The sequence below is a fragment of the Hyla sarda genome, chromosome 4 (genome assembly GCF_029499605.1).
Source record: "Hyla sarda isolate aHylSar1 chromosome 4, aHylSar1.hap1, whole genome shotgun sequence".
Lineage (NCBI taxonomy): Eukaryota > Metazoa > Chordata > Amphibia > Anura > Hylidae > Hyla > Hyla sarda.
Window position 1 is genome coordinate 13,880,446 of NC_079192.1, and position 16,143 is coordinate 13,896,588.

Here is a 16,143-nt window from a genome sequence, read left to right on the forward strand (position 1 = left end):
TCTCTAGAAGGCAGAAAGTTTCGGTATTGAGTCTTAGTTATAGATAAAAGGCCAAATAAAACTGTCTCAAATGTATAATTATGTGTCTCAGGAGAATATACCAGACTTGTGTATGACTGTAAAGCAACTGGCTGCACCAGAAACCCTCCCTACTGCTCCATCTTAAAGTCCACTCCATTATTCAACAAACTCCCACCACACTTACAATATCCACCGGTCAGCCTAAAATGGAAAAGGTCTAGGGCGGAAGAAAAAATATATATAAAAAAAACATACTTACCTAGCCCTGGTCCCCTGTGCATACCCTTTTTGCTCAGTCTGGCCCTGATCTTCCCTCTTCTTCCTGCATCCGAAACAAGCGCTGAGTGCAGGACCTGCCCCCTTAGCCAATCACTGACAGGACAATGCTGTGGCCAGTAAACGGCTGAGCCGGAATGACCTGCAATCAGAGCTTGTCTTGAATGCAGGAAGAAGAGAGAAGATCGGGGACCAGACACAGGCAAAAGGGAGATGAGGGAACCAGCAGGAGACCGGGGCTAGGTAAGATTTTTTTTTCTATCCCTCCGCCCCAGCATTATTGTATTTTTAAAAAAAAGTCTGCATAACCCGTTTAAAGGCCATTTTGAAAAGATTTCTTATATTCTTGCTTTGTACTTTGTACTGCCTTTTGAGTGCTCTCCTCCCCACCTACAGTCTGTCCCTTTCACATGGGTCAACAGGCTCCTGGTAAGAGTTCCAATCTCTCTGACCAGGGGTCATTTTCTTATTTGCCAGCTCACTGGTGGCCCTTTTACACCGGCTGATTATTGGGAGCCGGCATACCTACAAATGATCACTAAAACATATTTACAATGGTATAAAAAACAGCAGACACAAGAAGATGGCATGGATGCGTTTTGGGCAGTCATGTGCCCTCATGGCTAATAGATGAGGCTGGGCATTTTAAATATAGATCCAACCCCTCCAACCACTTCTAGAGGTCCCATGGTGCCTGCATGGCTATTTTCTATCTTAACCTGGTTTTGGGCAGGTACTATAAGCATGATACTGGCTACTATAGCTGAGGGAGCCTCCACTTTTGTCAAGACACAGGAGGAGGCATTGGGAACGCGCACAGTGTGCCGACCAATCAGTGGCCACCTCTTATCTCCTGTATATTATGTTAGATGGTAAAAAAGCCAGCATAAAAGTGTGATAGGGACAAGTGGTACTGCTGGAGGTCTCACTTTCCAAATTCCATCCAGTATATAGACAAAATGCCTTTGAAAACCAGGGGGTGTTGGTATTTTTCCCAGTATAGTGAGTGACCCCTGGTTGCTTGCAAAACAAGTAATCATTTACATTTTAACCCCTAGATGACATCTGCCATACATGTACGGCACAGACGTACTACGGGGGTATAAAGCAAGCTCCGAAACTGCGCTCACTTTATAGGTGGTGAGTAACGGCTGCTATCAGAAGTCGGGACTCAGCCCTAATACAATCATCGATAACACAGATCACTGCTGTGCTATGGCAAAACATTGAACAGTGTTTGGAATGGAAAAATTTGTTGTAATAGTCCCCTATAGGAACTGAACAATAGTGAAAAAATAGTGTTAATAAAAGTTAATTTATAAGGTCTGAATCAACCCCCTTTTTATCATTTTTCAAATAAACAAACAAAAATAAATATTAATGTATTTGGTATCACAGTGTGCAGAAATTTCCAAATGATTCAAATAAAATATTAATGATCCTGTACGGTCAATAGCCAACATAAAAATCCATTAAAAAAAATACCAAAATTGTTGATTTTTGGCTACTTAATATACCAGAAAACAAAATAATAAAAAGTGATCAAAAAGTGCCATAAAAACAAAAATTGTACTGATAAAAACTACAGCGCAAAAAATGATCCATCAAAAATCTACATGTACGGAAAAATAAAAGAGTTATAGGGGTCAGAGGAGGACAAGATTAAGCATGCTCATTTTCTTATGTTACATAGTTGCTTCATCCATCGAGTTCAACCTAAAACTCTACTGTGTTGATCCAGAGGAAGGCAAAAAAAAAAAACATGAGGCTGAGGCATCAGAATAAATCCCTAAATCAATGTTCTATCCCCATAAATCTAGTATCCATATCCTGTAATATTATATTTTTCCAGAAAAACATCCAGACCCCCCTTGTTTATTGAGTCAGATATCACAACATCATGTGGCAGAGAGTTCCATAGTCTCACTGCTCTAACAGTAAAGAATCTCTGTCTGTGATGATGGTGAAACCTTCTTTCCTCTAGACGTAGAGGATGCCCCGTTGTCATGGTTACCGGCCTAAGTATAAAAAAGATCACTAGAAAGATCTCTGTACTGTCCATTCATATATTTGTAATTGTGATCAGATTGCCCCAAGACGTCTTTTCTCTAAACCAAATAACCCCAAGTGATAACCTGTCTTGGTCCTGTAATCCTCCCCCCCCCCCCCCCCCAATACCATTATTATCTTTGTCCTCTACACCCTCTCCAGTTCGGCTATGTCCTTCTTATCAAAATTGGACACAATGCTCCATATGTGGTCTGACTAATGATTTATACAGAGGTAACTATGCCCTTGTCACAAGCCTCTATGCCTCCCCTAATACATCCCATGACTTTCCTAGCCTTGGCAGCAGCTGCCTGGCACTCATCACTAAAGTAGAGTTTACAGTCCTTTTCGGTAGAAGTTTTACCTAATGTCTTTTATTTAGCACATAATTGTACATTTTGTTTTTACAGCCCAAGTGCATAACTGTCATCTGCAAATATAGGTACAAGAAAAGGCTTCAGTATAGGGTGCAGGAGTACATCGGCGCTGAACGGACCCAGGACACAGCAGGTAAGAAGGTAAAATCCAATTTATTTGATGCAACGCATTTCCCTGCACAAGTGCAGATTCATCAGGCATGATGCCTGATGAATCTGCACTTGTGCAGGGAAATGCGTTGCATCAAATAAATTGGATTTTACCTTCTTACCTGCTGTGTCCTGGGTCCGTTCAGCGCCGATGTACTCCTGCACCCTATACTGAAGCCTTTTCTTGTACCTATACGTTGTGGAATTCACACCAGGAGGGCCGCAGACGGACCTTTGTATCCAAGCGATTTCCATTGTTGTGTATGAGGTTACACAACCACCCAGGGTGAGCAGTTTAATATTAGCTTTTACTCTCCCCTCCCCCCCATCTCCGGTGGTATTACCCTATGGAGCGCCTTCTCTCCTGTTTTTAGAATCTGCAAATATAGAAATTCTACTCCGTAATCCCTCTACAAAGTCATTAATAAAAATATTGAAAATCAGTGGTCCCAGTACTGCCCCCTGTATTCCCCACTTTTAACAGTCACCCAACCAGAGTAAGTTCTATTGACCCCACCCTCTGCTTCCAATCACTGAGCCAGTTGTTAACCCATTTACATATACCCTCTCATAGTCTCGGCATCCTTTTTTTATGTACTAACCTTTTGTGTGGCACTGAATCAAACGCCTTAGAAAAGTCCAGATATATCACATCTACAGCTTCAATCCAATCTATATCTGACCTCCTCACAGATGATCAGATTAATCTGACAAGACCGATCCAGCATATACCCATGTTGGTTCTGTGTCAGAAGGTTATTTTTATTAAGATATTCCAGAATAGCATCTCTCAGAAAACCCTCAAAAATCTTACCCACAACAGATGTTAAACTTACAGGCCTATAGTTCCCAGGATCCATTTTGAACCCTTTTTCAATATTGGTACCACATTTGCTAAGCGCCAGACCTGTGGAACAATCCCTGTCATTATAGAATCTTTAAAGTGGTACTCCACTGCTCAGCGTTTGGAACAAACTGTTTCCAACGCTGGAGCCGGCCCCGGGAACTTGCGATGTCATAGCCCCCTTATGATGTCACACTCCCTCCCATAGACTTGCATTGAGGGGTTGGGGCGGACATCATGAGGGGGCGGGGCTTTGACATCACGAGCTCCCAGTGCCGGCTCCAGCGTTTGGAACAGTTTGTTCCAAACGTTGAGCAGCGGAGTACCCCCTTAATACAAGTATAACATAACAGTGTAGTTAGAGTAGTTGGCACAACAACCCTTCGAATCACCTTGCAAGATGCTGGTAGGCGTACAGCAGCATTACTAAATAGCCAAGCACTGTGCTGTGTTTGCGGTGCGGTCCCATAAAGGTAATTAAGTCCATAGATGTAATAGTAATAGTAGAAATAAATGGTGGCACTCACCACTTCAGCATGGACAAGTATGTAGCTTTATTGGGTGCAGTCCTACGGTGCAGACACTTCATGTCACGGATAGGTACACGGCCTGTCCTTGACAAGAAGTGTCTGCACCGTTGAACTGCACCCAATAAAGCTATATACAATACTTGTCCATGCTGAAGTGGTGAGTGCCACCATTTATTTCTACTGCGTTAATACAAGTATATTGGAAAGTTGCAGCACCATGTATTTCCTATTAGATGTTAAAGGTTTGTGCAACGTTCAGTGACAATTAAAAATAACTTAGTCCCAAATACACCACAGCAAAATGAGGGGCGAGGAAGAGAAGAACTCTACCTGGAAAGATCAGATGAGGTGCCTAGTTCATGTCAGATGCTGATCCTGACAAATGGACTTCAAAGGTGCGGTGGGTCTTTTACGGCACGGACTTGGAACAGGCACATCAGGTGAGTATAAAAGGTTTATTAAAATGCAACGCGTTTCACCGCACATGGGCGGCTTCATCAGGCATGATAATCACAGGAAGGGGAGGGGACTTATATACAGAGAAAAAGTTAACTCTTTAACAACTTTTGTATCAGAATAAAAGATTATAAAGTTACAGAAAATACAAGTTACACATCATAACAACTTTTAGCATAGCATGGAAACTCACTGTGGGAGGTAAGCAAATCTGTGCAGAATATTTGTTTTATTTTGTATTGTGTTTTTTGGTATGTGAACACGCTCTAATTTCCAGGGGTGTATCTATTCTGTCTTTAAGTGTGTGAACACGCTCTGATTTCCAGGGGGGTGTCTATTTTGTCTTATGGTGTGTGAACACGCTCTGATTTCCAGGGGTGTGTCTATTCTAACAAATCAAAATCTCCAATAGCTAAAATATCTTCCTTTTATTACAAATAGCATATTACAGAATACAGTATATAAATCCCCATAAAAACAGTAATTCACAGTCAATACACAAGGTGCGATAATTGTAGGGACAGTCCCCAATATTACATCCTAACCCGACGCGTTTCCCCGTAACTGGGTAGTAACATACGGTTCATCAGGGGTAAAGAGATGGTTGTGGTCGATTTAGAACAAATAGTTATATGTGAGCAGCATATAAAACATATAAGCAACAAATAAAGCAAATACATAGATAGACATTACTAGACTCTGCTTATATAAGAGATAATCAAATGGTCTGTTCGGGTTTTGGAGCTGCAGACTGCAGTGATGTATCCTCAGACCTTTATTATGGTCTCAATAAAATCACAGTAGTCAGAGTATGTCTCTTTCTATAGCTGACCTCAAAGATATATAGAGTGTACTCAAAACGTATCCTCCAGGGATGCCATTACAGTCGTGTAGACACATAAAGATACAGCCATCCAAATAGATCAGAACTGTCATTGATAGGGGCTAAACGATATATGGTATCAACCAGCCACACTCAGATAACAAATTTCTCCATACCTACTCCCGCTGCTGACCGTCACATAAACTTATTACAGCGACCACTTAAGCACATGACCACCGCTCCTGATGCCGAGGGATGTGGTGACTGGACCCCCATATCAAAAATTACTTTTATTTGAGATATATTGAGGATCGTTCACATTTGATCCTGACATCTATGGTGACAATATATAGCCGTTCTTTTTAATGAGTCCGGTATAAAAATAGACACACCCCTGGAAATCGGAGCGTGTTCACACACCAAAAGACAGAATAGACACACCCCTGGAAATCGGAGCGTGTTCACACGCCAAAAAGACAGAGTAGACACACCCCTGGAAATCAGAGCGTGTTCACACACCGAAAAGACAGAGTAGACACACCCCTGGAAATCGGAGCGTGTTCACACACCAAAAAGACAGAATAGATACACCCCTGGAAATCGGAGCGTGTTCACACACCAAAAGACAGAGTAGACACACCCCTGGAAATCAGAGGGTATTCACACACCAAAAAGACAGAGTAGACACACCCCGGGAAATCAGAGCGTGTTCACACACCAAAAAGACAGAGTAGACACACCCCGGAAAATCAGAGCGTGTTCACACACCAAAAAGACAGAGTAGACACACCCCTGGAAATCGGAGCGTGTTCACACACCAAAAAGACAGAATAGATACACCCCTTAAAATCAGAGTGTGTTCACACACCAAAATACACATTTGATACTGACGTCTATTATGACAATATATAGCCATTCCCTTTAATGAGTCCGGTATAAAAATAGATACACCCCAGGAAATTAGAGTGTGTTCACATACCAAAAAACACAAAACAAAATAAAACAAATATTCTGCACAGATTTGCTTACCTCCCTCAGTGAGTTTCCATGCTATGCTGAAAGTTGTTATGATGTGTAACTTGTATTTTCTGTAACTTTATAATCTTTTACTCCTGATACAAAAGTTGTTAAAGAGTTAACCTTTTCTCTGTATATAAGTCCCCCCCCCCCCCTTCCTGTAATTACCATGCCTGATGAAGCCGCCCATGTGCGGTGAAACACGTTGCATTTTAATAAACCTTTTATACTCACCTGATGTGTCTGTTCCGAGTCCGCGCCGCAAAAGACCCACCGCACCTTTGAAGTCCATTTGTCGCTATCTACTTGGTTGGGAGGCTGCAGACCGGGCTCTGACAATCCTTACACGCTGTCCATTGTTGTGTGTGTGAGCTCACACAACCACCTGGGGTAAGAATCCTTCTACCAATACCTACCCAGCCGCTTTTACGCTATGGAGCGCTCTCTTTTATATTTTTAGATGCTGATCCTGGGCTGACAGATCCTGGGCTACCTAAAAAAAATACTGGGGTGAAGTGACTTATTGCTTGATGACGGGAGAAAACCCCATAGAACTGTGACGAGGTAGGAAGACAAGTAGAAGACACAGATTTATTGCAGAACATATCTCTACATTCCAAAAGAAGACAAATAAAGACGCCTAAAAGGTTTCAGCTGCTCCAATGGTATTTAGATTGGTCTTTGTTGGCTCCTCGGAATAGAATCATATCCGGGTGTATGAATTATATGTAGACCCTGCAGCATCTTACCTGACATGATCTGTAAACCAGATGCATTGTTTTCAATAACACAAATGAAGCCACTTTATATAATAAGACACGACCCTCCGGGGAGTCCCCTCCGCCGCCCGTCATATAGTCAGGAGACTCGTTACTGGTTATACTGTATCTATATTCGGTCCTATTAATTATCCTATGATTGTGAAGAGAACTTGTTCCTATTTCTCCAGACCTGTTACAGGTTGGAGGTGGCCTATTAGGTCCTCAGTATGGTTGAGGCACCTGGTACAGGTCTCGCGTGGTCCCGGTGGGCTTAGATTGGGGGAGGTTGGGTATGATTTCATGTGTCTGCTGGATTTTCTCAATAACTATGTGAAGGGATCATGTTGGGGATCTGGAGCCCTGCTTCAGGAAAACTAAGGTCCAACACTATACACGAATGTTTGTAACGGGGGTAAGCAGAGGTGATTGGTTAACCCCTACGTAGCTGTGGTGCCCACAAATAGACTGGGTGGAGAAGTCCAGGCCAGCTGAGGGTAGCAGTAGAAGTCTATTGTAGTGTAGTGTATGGCGATCGGTTTTTGCTAACCTGTTTGGTCCCCCTGTAAACCCATTCAACTTTTTTAACAGGACGGGGTGGGGGGGGGCGCCCCCCCCCCCCCACCCCGTCCTGTTAAAAAAGTCTAGAACAATTCAGAAACTTCTTTGACCCCAGGTTGCACTCGATGAGGTGTCTGAGGGTGTATTTGGTTGGTGTGTGCGCAATTGAGACAGTCCAAACACACCGGTAATATGAAAACAGGTTGAAACTTTATCCAAACAACAAATTTCCCTTTTGTTGCAGAGATGGATGGATGGATTGAGTTTGCTTCACTGTTATCTTGATAGTGGCTTTGTAAGCAGTTGTACTGACTAAAGCTTTATAAATATGCCTTATGCACTTCATGTTGCTAGTGAGTATATACAGTCCGATGAGGTAATACTATAGAGGGCCTACACAGGTTAGTTCACTGTGAAAACACTTCTCATGGTCATATGCGCCACAATTCCCTATTGCAGGGCGTAAGATAAAGTTGATTGTGACATGATAGCCACACAGCGCTAACTCCGGTTATTAAATGTTTGTAGAAGAGTCCTTGTTCAGCTATTTCCTTCTTCTGACTAGTCTACTTTTTTGAGCAGTAAACAGGATTTTGGAGATGATTACCCTCTCAACCAGTCAATGGTGAAACCTTTTGAATGTCACAGTGACCCGGCTCAAATCTGACACATTTCATGGCAACCCATGACTTATGTCTAAGTGGGTTGCCATGAAACACGTCAAGTTTTTGTTCTTTGGGCTTTGAGACTATCACATGTTTGTACTTGGACTTTTTACTATGGATTAATTAAAGCATGAAGTGTTATGGTACCAACGTACAGTAAGTCTGGATTTCTCTTTCTTGTATGGATTGGAACCACGGCACTTGTGGTATATCTGTGCACTCCTAGGCTTCTCCCCTCCTTGGTGAGCCAATTATTGTGCAAGTCAGATCTGGGTTGGGTCTCATCTTTTCCTCACAAGGCCTAGCCGGAAAGACTTTAACCCCTTAAGGACTCAGGGTTTTTCCGTTTTTGCACTTTCGTTTTTTCCTCCTTACCTTTTAAAAATCATAACCCTTTCAATTTTCCACCTAAAAATCCATATTATGGCTTATTTTTTGCGTTGCCAATTCTACTTTGCAGTGACATTAGTCATTTTACCCAAAAATGCACGGCAAAACAGAAAAAAAAATCATTGTGCGACAAAATCGAAAAAAAAACGCCATTTTGCAACTTTTGGGGGCTTCCGTTTCTACGCAGTGCATATTTCGGTAAAAATTACACCTTATCATTATTCTGTAGGTCCATACGGTTAAAATGATACCCTACTTATATAGGTTTGATTTTGTCGCACTTCTGGAAAAAATAATAACTACATGCAGGAAAATTTATACGTTTAAAAATGTCATCTTCTGACCCCTATAACTTTTTTATTTTTCCATGTACAGGGCGGTATGAGGACTTATTTTTTGCGCCGTGATCTGAAGTTTTTATCGGTATGATTTTTGTTTTGATCGGACTTTTTGATCACTTTTTATTAATTTTTTTTATGGTATAACAAGTGACCAAAATACGCTTTTTTGGACTTTGGAATTTTTTTGCGCGTACGCCATTGACCGTGCGGTTTAATTAATGATATATTTTTATAGTTCGGACATTTACGCACGCGTCGATACCACATGTTTATTTTTTTTTTTTTTACACTGTTTTGTTTTTTTTATGGGAAAAGGGGGGTGATTCAAACTTTTATTAGGGAAGGGGTTAAATGACCTTTATTAACACTTTTTTTTCACATTTTTTTTGCAGTGTTATAGGTCCCATAGGGACCTATAACACTGCACACACTGATCTCTTATACTGATCATTGTTATCCCATAGGGACCTATAACACTGCACACACTGATCTCCTATGCTGATCACTGGCGTGTATTAACACGCCTGTGATCAGCATTATCGGCGCTTGACTGCTCCTGCCTGGATCTCAGGCACGGAGCAGTCATTCGTCGATCGGACACCGAGGAGGCAGGTAAGGGCCCTCCCGGTGTCCGGTCAGCTGTTCGGGACGCCGCGATTTCATTGCGGCGGTCCTGAACAGCCCGACTGAGCAGCCGGGATACTTTCAGTTTCACTTTAGAAGCGGCGGTCAGCTTTGACCGCCGCTTCTAAAGGGTTAATACTGCACATCGCCGATCGGCGATGTGTGGTATTAGCCGCGGGTCCCGGCCGTTGATGAGCGCCGGGACCGCCGCGATATGATGCAGGATCGCGACGCGATCCCGCTTCATATCGCGGGAGCCGGCGCAGGACGTAAATATACGTCCTGCGTCGTTAAGGGGTTAAAAGGGGTATTCCAGGAAAAAACTTTTTTTTTTTTATATCAACTGGCTCTTAATTACTTCTATTAAGAAATCTTAATCCTTCCAATAATTATCAGCTGCTGAAGTTGAGTTGTTGTTTTCTGTCTGGCAACAGTGCTCTCTGCCGACATCTCTGCTTGTCTTGGGAACTACACATAGTAGAAGAGGTTTGCTATGGGGATTTGCTTCTACTCTGGACAGTTCCCGAGACAGGTGTCATGAGAGAGCACTTAGACAGAAAAGAACAACTCAACTTCAGCAGCTCATAAGTACTTAAAGGATTAAGATTTTGTAATTTACAAATCTGTTTAACTTTCTGGAGCCAGTTGATGTATAAAAACATTTTTTTTTTCCTGGATAACCCCTTTAACTAAACTGGTCTACGTAGCATGGCTACAGCCAAACCAAACTGGTTTGGTTCCAGCCCTCTGGGCAGAGAGGGTTACACTTGAGAGACTCCTCCCTCAGGATTTCTAGTAGCTTCTGCCTAGAAACAAGCTGAGGAGTGATCCCATGTTCTATACATCCTTCCACATACATATCTCACAAGTGGTGGCAGCAAAGTGCAGTGTCACATCCGTAATACCTCAGTGTATTCAGTAGTAGTCATGTGGTGGGGGCATTGGAAGGGCAGATGCTATTAACCCTTAGGGCAGATGGTATTAACCCTTTGTGTTCCTGATGCCAGGGCGTGTTTTTTCTCTACACCACCCAAGGTATAGCCGATGATTCCTGGGCCAGGCACGGGGCAAATAATACTCCAATGCAAGGTTACGGAACAACGGCAGCTTTACTGAGGCAGACAAGGTGTTAAAGTCTTTACAGCTCAGTTTAGGCCCAAGGAGATGCACGGTGAACTTCAGGCAGCAGTACTCTGAAGTATAGCCCTGTAGAGTTACTCACATGGATATCCCCAATGTCTCACATACTCTCCTCCTGCCTAGCTGGTGGAAATTCCGTGGCCCATTCTCACTGGGGCCTAACCAGAAGATGCAGTTCAGGATTTCTCTTCCACAACTTCACATGGGCTTGATGGCTCTGCAACATCCAGTTAGTCCGTATCGATCACCACTGGACCCGTAGTGTCACTTACACCAGCCACAAAAACACTTACTGACTCACAACACCAGTTTATCAACAACCACATGGTTCTCAAAATCTCACAATACTACAGCCAGGCCAATCTCAAGAAGACCCCGGCGCACAGGTGAATGTCAAAGCCAGGCAGTAAGCAAAGCTCTTGGGGAAAATCACGTCTTCAGTAAGTAAATTAAATCTGTCAAGTCAGCGTGGTGGCTAATAATCTGAAAGCTGCCGCAGCAACTACAATTCTTAGCAAGGCGACAGGGTCACACTCTGCACATCCATCTGCACTAAAGTTTGTATTGTGAAGGATTCAGTCATTTCAGCAACACTAAAGAAAGTTATCCATAATGTTGCATCGGTGTATTCATTACCTCCGGCCTGGCCCAGGAGAAGCTATGTCATCCTCGAACTGTGGAGGTTAATGGTGCCCTGGCGTCACAAACATTATCTTACACCCTCACCATTAGTGGCACCACAGCCTTGTATCCACACCGTAGTCACCACAGCCTTGTATCCACACCGTAGTCACCACAGCAATAACTTTTTAATAGTCTTCCAAGCAGGGGGACAGTAGACAAAATAGATCTATCAAACTAAAGGTTCCCTGCACACCTCAGATAACAGGTTTATCTTATCCAATGTAGTTATGATTGGAACAGCTGGGCAGGAGACTGGTAGAGGCCCCACAGGCCACCAAGGTGGTGGAAACTTCAGTCATGTGATGGGCTGAGTGTCTGCTGAAGTTTCTTTTTAGCTCCATGACTATGTAAAGAGAAATTGGGGGTTTGAACTCCTGAATAAGCAGCATAGAGCTCTGGCCCCTATATATTAGTGTCCATGACAGAAGAAAGATACTAGAAAAAAGTGGCATTGATGGTGATGCAGTAATAAAAAAAAAAAGGGAGCGACATCAATGCTGATCTCTTCATTTGTACGGAAGGGAAGATAAATGTTCTATGACAAAGGAAACAGAAAATGAACTTATATGAAGCAGGTCCTGTGATGTCTGGCATAAAGTAAACACACCATTTCCCAATTTGAACTTGAACATGATGGTAATGATGGTATTGTGATGGTGTGCAGGTCTCTGGACTTCTTGTGGTCATGGTAGTGTGGTGGTACAGTAAACGGCTCTCAGGACTTCCTGTGGATAATTGTAGTGTGATGGTATGTGGACCTCTGGACTTCCTGTGGATAGTGGTAGTGTGATGGTATGTGGACCTCTGGACTTCCTGTGGATAATTGTTGTGTGATGGTTTGTGGACCTCTGGACTTCCTGTGGATAGTGGTAGTGTGATGGTATGTGGACCTCTGGACTTCCTGTGGATAGTGGTAGTGTGATGGTATGTGGACCTCTGGACTTCCTGTGGATAGTGGTAGTGTGATGGCATGTGGACCTCTGGACTTCCTGTGGATAGTGGTAGTGTGATGGCATGTGGACCTCTGGACTTCCTGTAGATAGTGGTAGTGTGATGGTATGTGGACCTCGGGACTTCCTGTGGATAATTGTAGTGTGATGGTATGTGGACCTCTGGACTTCCTGTGGATAATTGTAGTGTGATGGTATGTGGACCTCTGGACTTCCTGTGGATAATTGTAGTGTGATGGTATGTGGACCTCTGGACTTCCTGTAGATAGTGGTAGTGTGATGGTATGTGGACCTCTGGACTTCCTGTGGATAGTGATAGTGTGATGGTATGTGGACCTCTGGACTTCCTGTGGATAGTGATAGTGTGATGGTATGTGGACCTCTGGACTTTCTGTGGATAGTGATAGTGTGATGGTATGTGGACCTCTGGACTTCCTGTGATGGTATGTGGACCTCTGGACTTCCTGTGGATAGTGGTAGTGTGATGGTATGTGGACCTCTGGACTTCCTGTGGATAGTGATAGTGTGATGGTATGTGGACCTCTGTACTTTCTGTCGATAGTGATAGTGTGATGGTATGTGGACCTCTGGACTTCCTGTGGATAATTGTAGTGTGATGGTATGTGGACCTCTGGACTTCCTGTAGATAGTGGTAATGTGATGGTATGTGGACCTCTGGACTTCCTGTGGATAGTGATAGTGTGATGGTATGTGGACCTCTGGACTTTCTGTGGATAGTGATAGTGTGATGGTATGTGGACCTCTGGACTTCCTGTGGATAATTGTAGTGTGATGGTATGTGGACCTCTGGACTTCCTGTGGATAATTGTAGTGTGATGGTATGTGGACCTCTGGACTTCCTGTGGATAGTGGTAGTGTGATGGTATGTGGACCTCTGGACTTCCTGTGGATAATTGTAGTGTGATGGTATGTGGACCTCTGGACTTTCTGTGGATAGTGATAGTGTGATGGTATGTGGACCTCCTGAACTTTCTGTGGATAGTGATAGTGTGATGGTATGTGGACCTCTGGACTTCCTGTGGATAATTGTAGTGTGATGGTATGTGGACCTCCTGAACTTTCTGTGGATAGTGATAGTGTGATGGTATGTGGACCTCTGGACTTCCTGTGGATAATTGTAGTGTGATGGTATGTGGACCTCTGGACTTCCTGTGGATAGTGGTAGTGTGATGGTATGTGGACCTCTGGACTTCCTGTAGATAGTGGTAGTGTGATTGTGTGCTAACCTCTGGACTTCATAGGGTAGAGGTAGCGTGAGGGTGTGAAGACCTCTGGGCTTCCTGTGATGGTGTTAGTGGGATGGTTTGCAGATCTCAGGACTTCTTGTGTTTGTGGTTGTTTGTCAGTATGTGGACCTTGGGCCTTTTTGTAGTAGTGGTAATCATATGGTTTGTGGACCTCTGAACTTCTTCTCATGGTGGTAGTGTGATGGTGTGCGGACCTCTGGGCTTCTTGTATAGGTTAAGAGAAACGGTTTGCAGACCTCAATACCTCTTCTGGTCATGCTAGTGTGATGCAATAAGGATCTCTGGACTTCCTGTGGATAGTGATAGTGTGATGGTATGTGGACCTCTGTACTTTCTGTCGATAGTGATAGTGTGATGGTATGTGGACCTCTGGACTTCCTGTGGATAATTGTAGTGTGATGGTATGTGGACCTCTGGACTTCCTGTGAATAATTGTAGTGTGATGGTATGTGGACCTCTGGACTTCCTGTAGATAGTGGTAATGTGATGGTATGTGGACCTCTGGACTTCCTGTGGATAGTGATAGTGTGATGGTATGTGGACCTCTGGACTTTCTGTGGATAGTGATAGTGTGATGGTATGTGGACCTCTGGACTTCCTGTGGATAATTGTAGTGTGATGGTATGTGGACCTCTGGACTTCCTGTGGATAATTGTAGTGTGATGGTATGTGGACCTCTGGACTTCCTGTGGATAGTGGTAGTGTGATGGTATGTGGACCTCTGGACTTCCTGTGGATAATTGTAGTGTGATGGTATGTGGACCTCTGGACTTTCTGTGGATAGTGATAGTGTGATGGTATGTGGACCTCCTGAACTTTCTGTGGATAGTGATAGTGTGATGGTATGTGGACCTCTGGACTTCCTGTGGATAATTGTAGTGTGATGGTATGTGGACCTCCTGAACTTTCTGTGGATAGTGATAGTGTGATGGTATGTGGACCTCTGGACTTCCTGTGGATAATTGTAGTGTGATGGTATGTGGACCTCTGGACTTCCTGTGGATAGTGGTAGTGTGATGGTATGTGGACCTCTGGACTTCCTGTAGATAGTGGTAGTGTGATTGTGTGCTAACCTCTGGACTTCATAGGGTAGAGGTAGCGTGAGGGTGTGAAGACCTCTGGGCTTCCTGTGATGGTGTTAGTGGGATGGTTTGCAGATCTCAGGACTTCTTGTGTTTGTGGTTGTTTGTCAGTATGTGGACCTTGGGCCTTTTTGTAGTAGTGGTAATCATATGGTTTGTGGACCTCTGAACTTCTTCTCATGGTGGTAGTGTGATGGTGTGCGGACCTCTGGGCTTCTTGTATAGGTTAAGAGAAACGGTTTGCAGACCTCAATACCTCTTCTGGTCATGCTAGTGTGATGCAATAAGGATCTCTGGACTTCTTGCTCTGAGGCTAAGTTTCAACTTGTTTTTTTTGTGGCCCAAAATAACACCAGAAAAAAATGCCACAAAAAACGCCATTTAACAAAATGTATTTAACAAAAAATGTATTTGATAAAATTCATATTTTTTATAATGACATTTTTATAAATTTTTAAACAGGGATCAATTTATGTGGGCAGGCAGGGCACAAAAAATGTAGCCCACAATAATAAAAATGTAGTGTGTGTGTATTTCACTTTTTTAATATTTTTTTAAAACTTTTTTTTAGGTAGTACTACTACTCCTAGCATGGAACACACAGTTCCATGATGGGAGTAGTAGTTCCTGTACTAATAGACAGATCTCCCCGAGTGTCACTCCTGACACCCGATGCGATTGTCCATAATATAGCAGAGATGTGGAGCAGCTGTATACAAATTCACATCACTCATTCATATTTTCCACCCAGAGTGGTGATTGGCTGGATGGTGGCAGCCAATCACGGCTCTCAGCGGGAAATATGAATGGAGAGTGGCCAGCCGGAGTATATAGCAGAGATGCGAGTGCAGGAGAAAGCCGCTCTGCATCTCATGGATGAAGGATGATCGCAGCAGTTGTCAGGAGTGACACGTGTTGTGATCTGTCCTCAACTGCAGGTACTACTGCCCCAACATGGAGCAGAGTATACTCCATGTTGTGAGCAGTAGTACCTGCAGTTAAGGACAGATCACAGCAGATGTCACTCCTGACACCCGTTGTGATCCTCCTGTATAATGTATAGATGCCCCTGCACTGCCGTATATATGCACCTATTCATATTTCCCACAGAGAGTTGTGATTTGGCTAGAACCATCT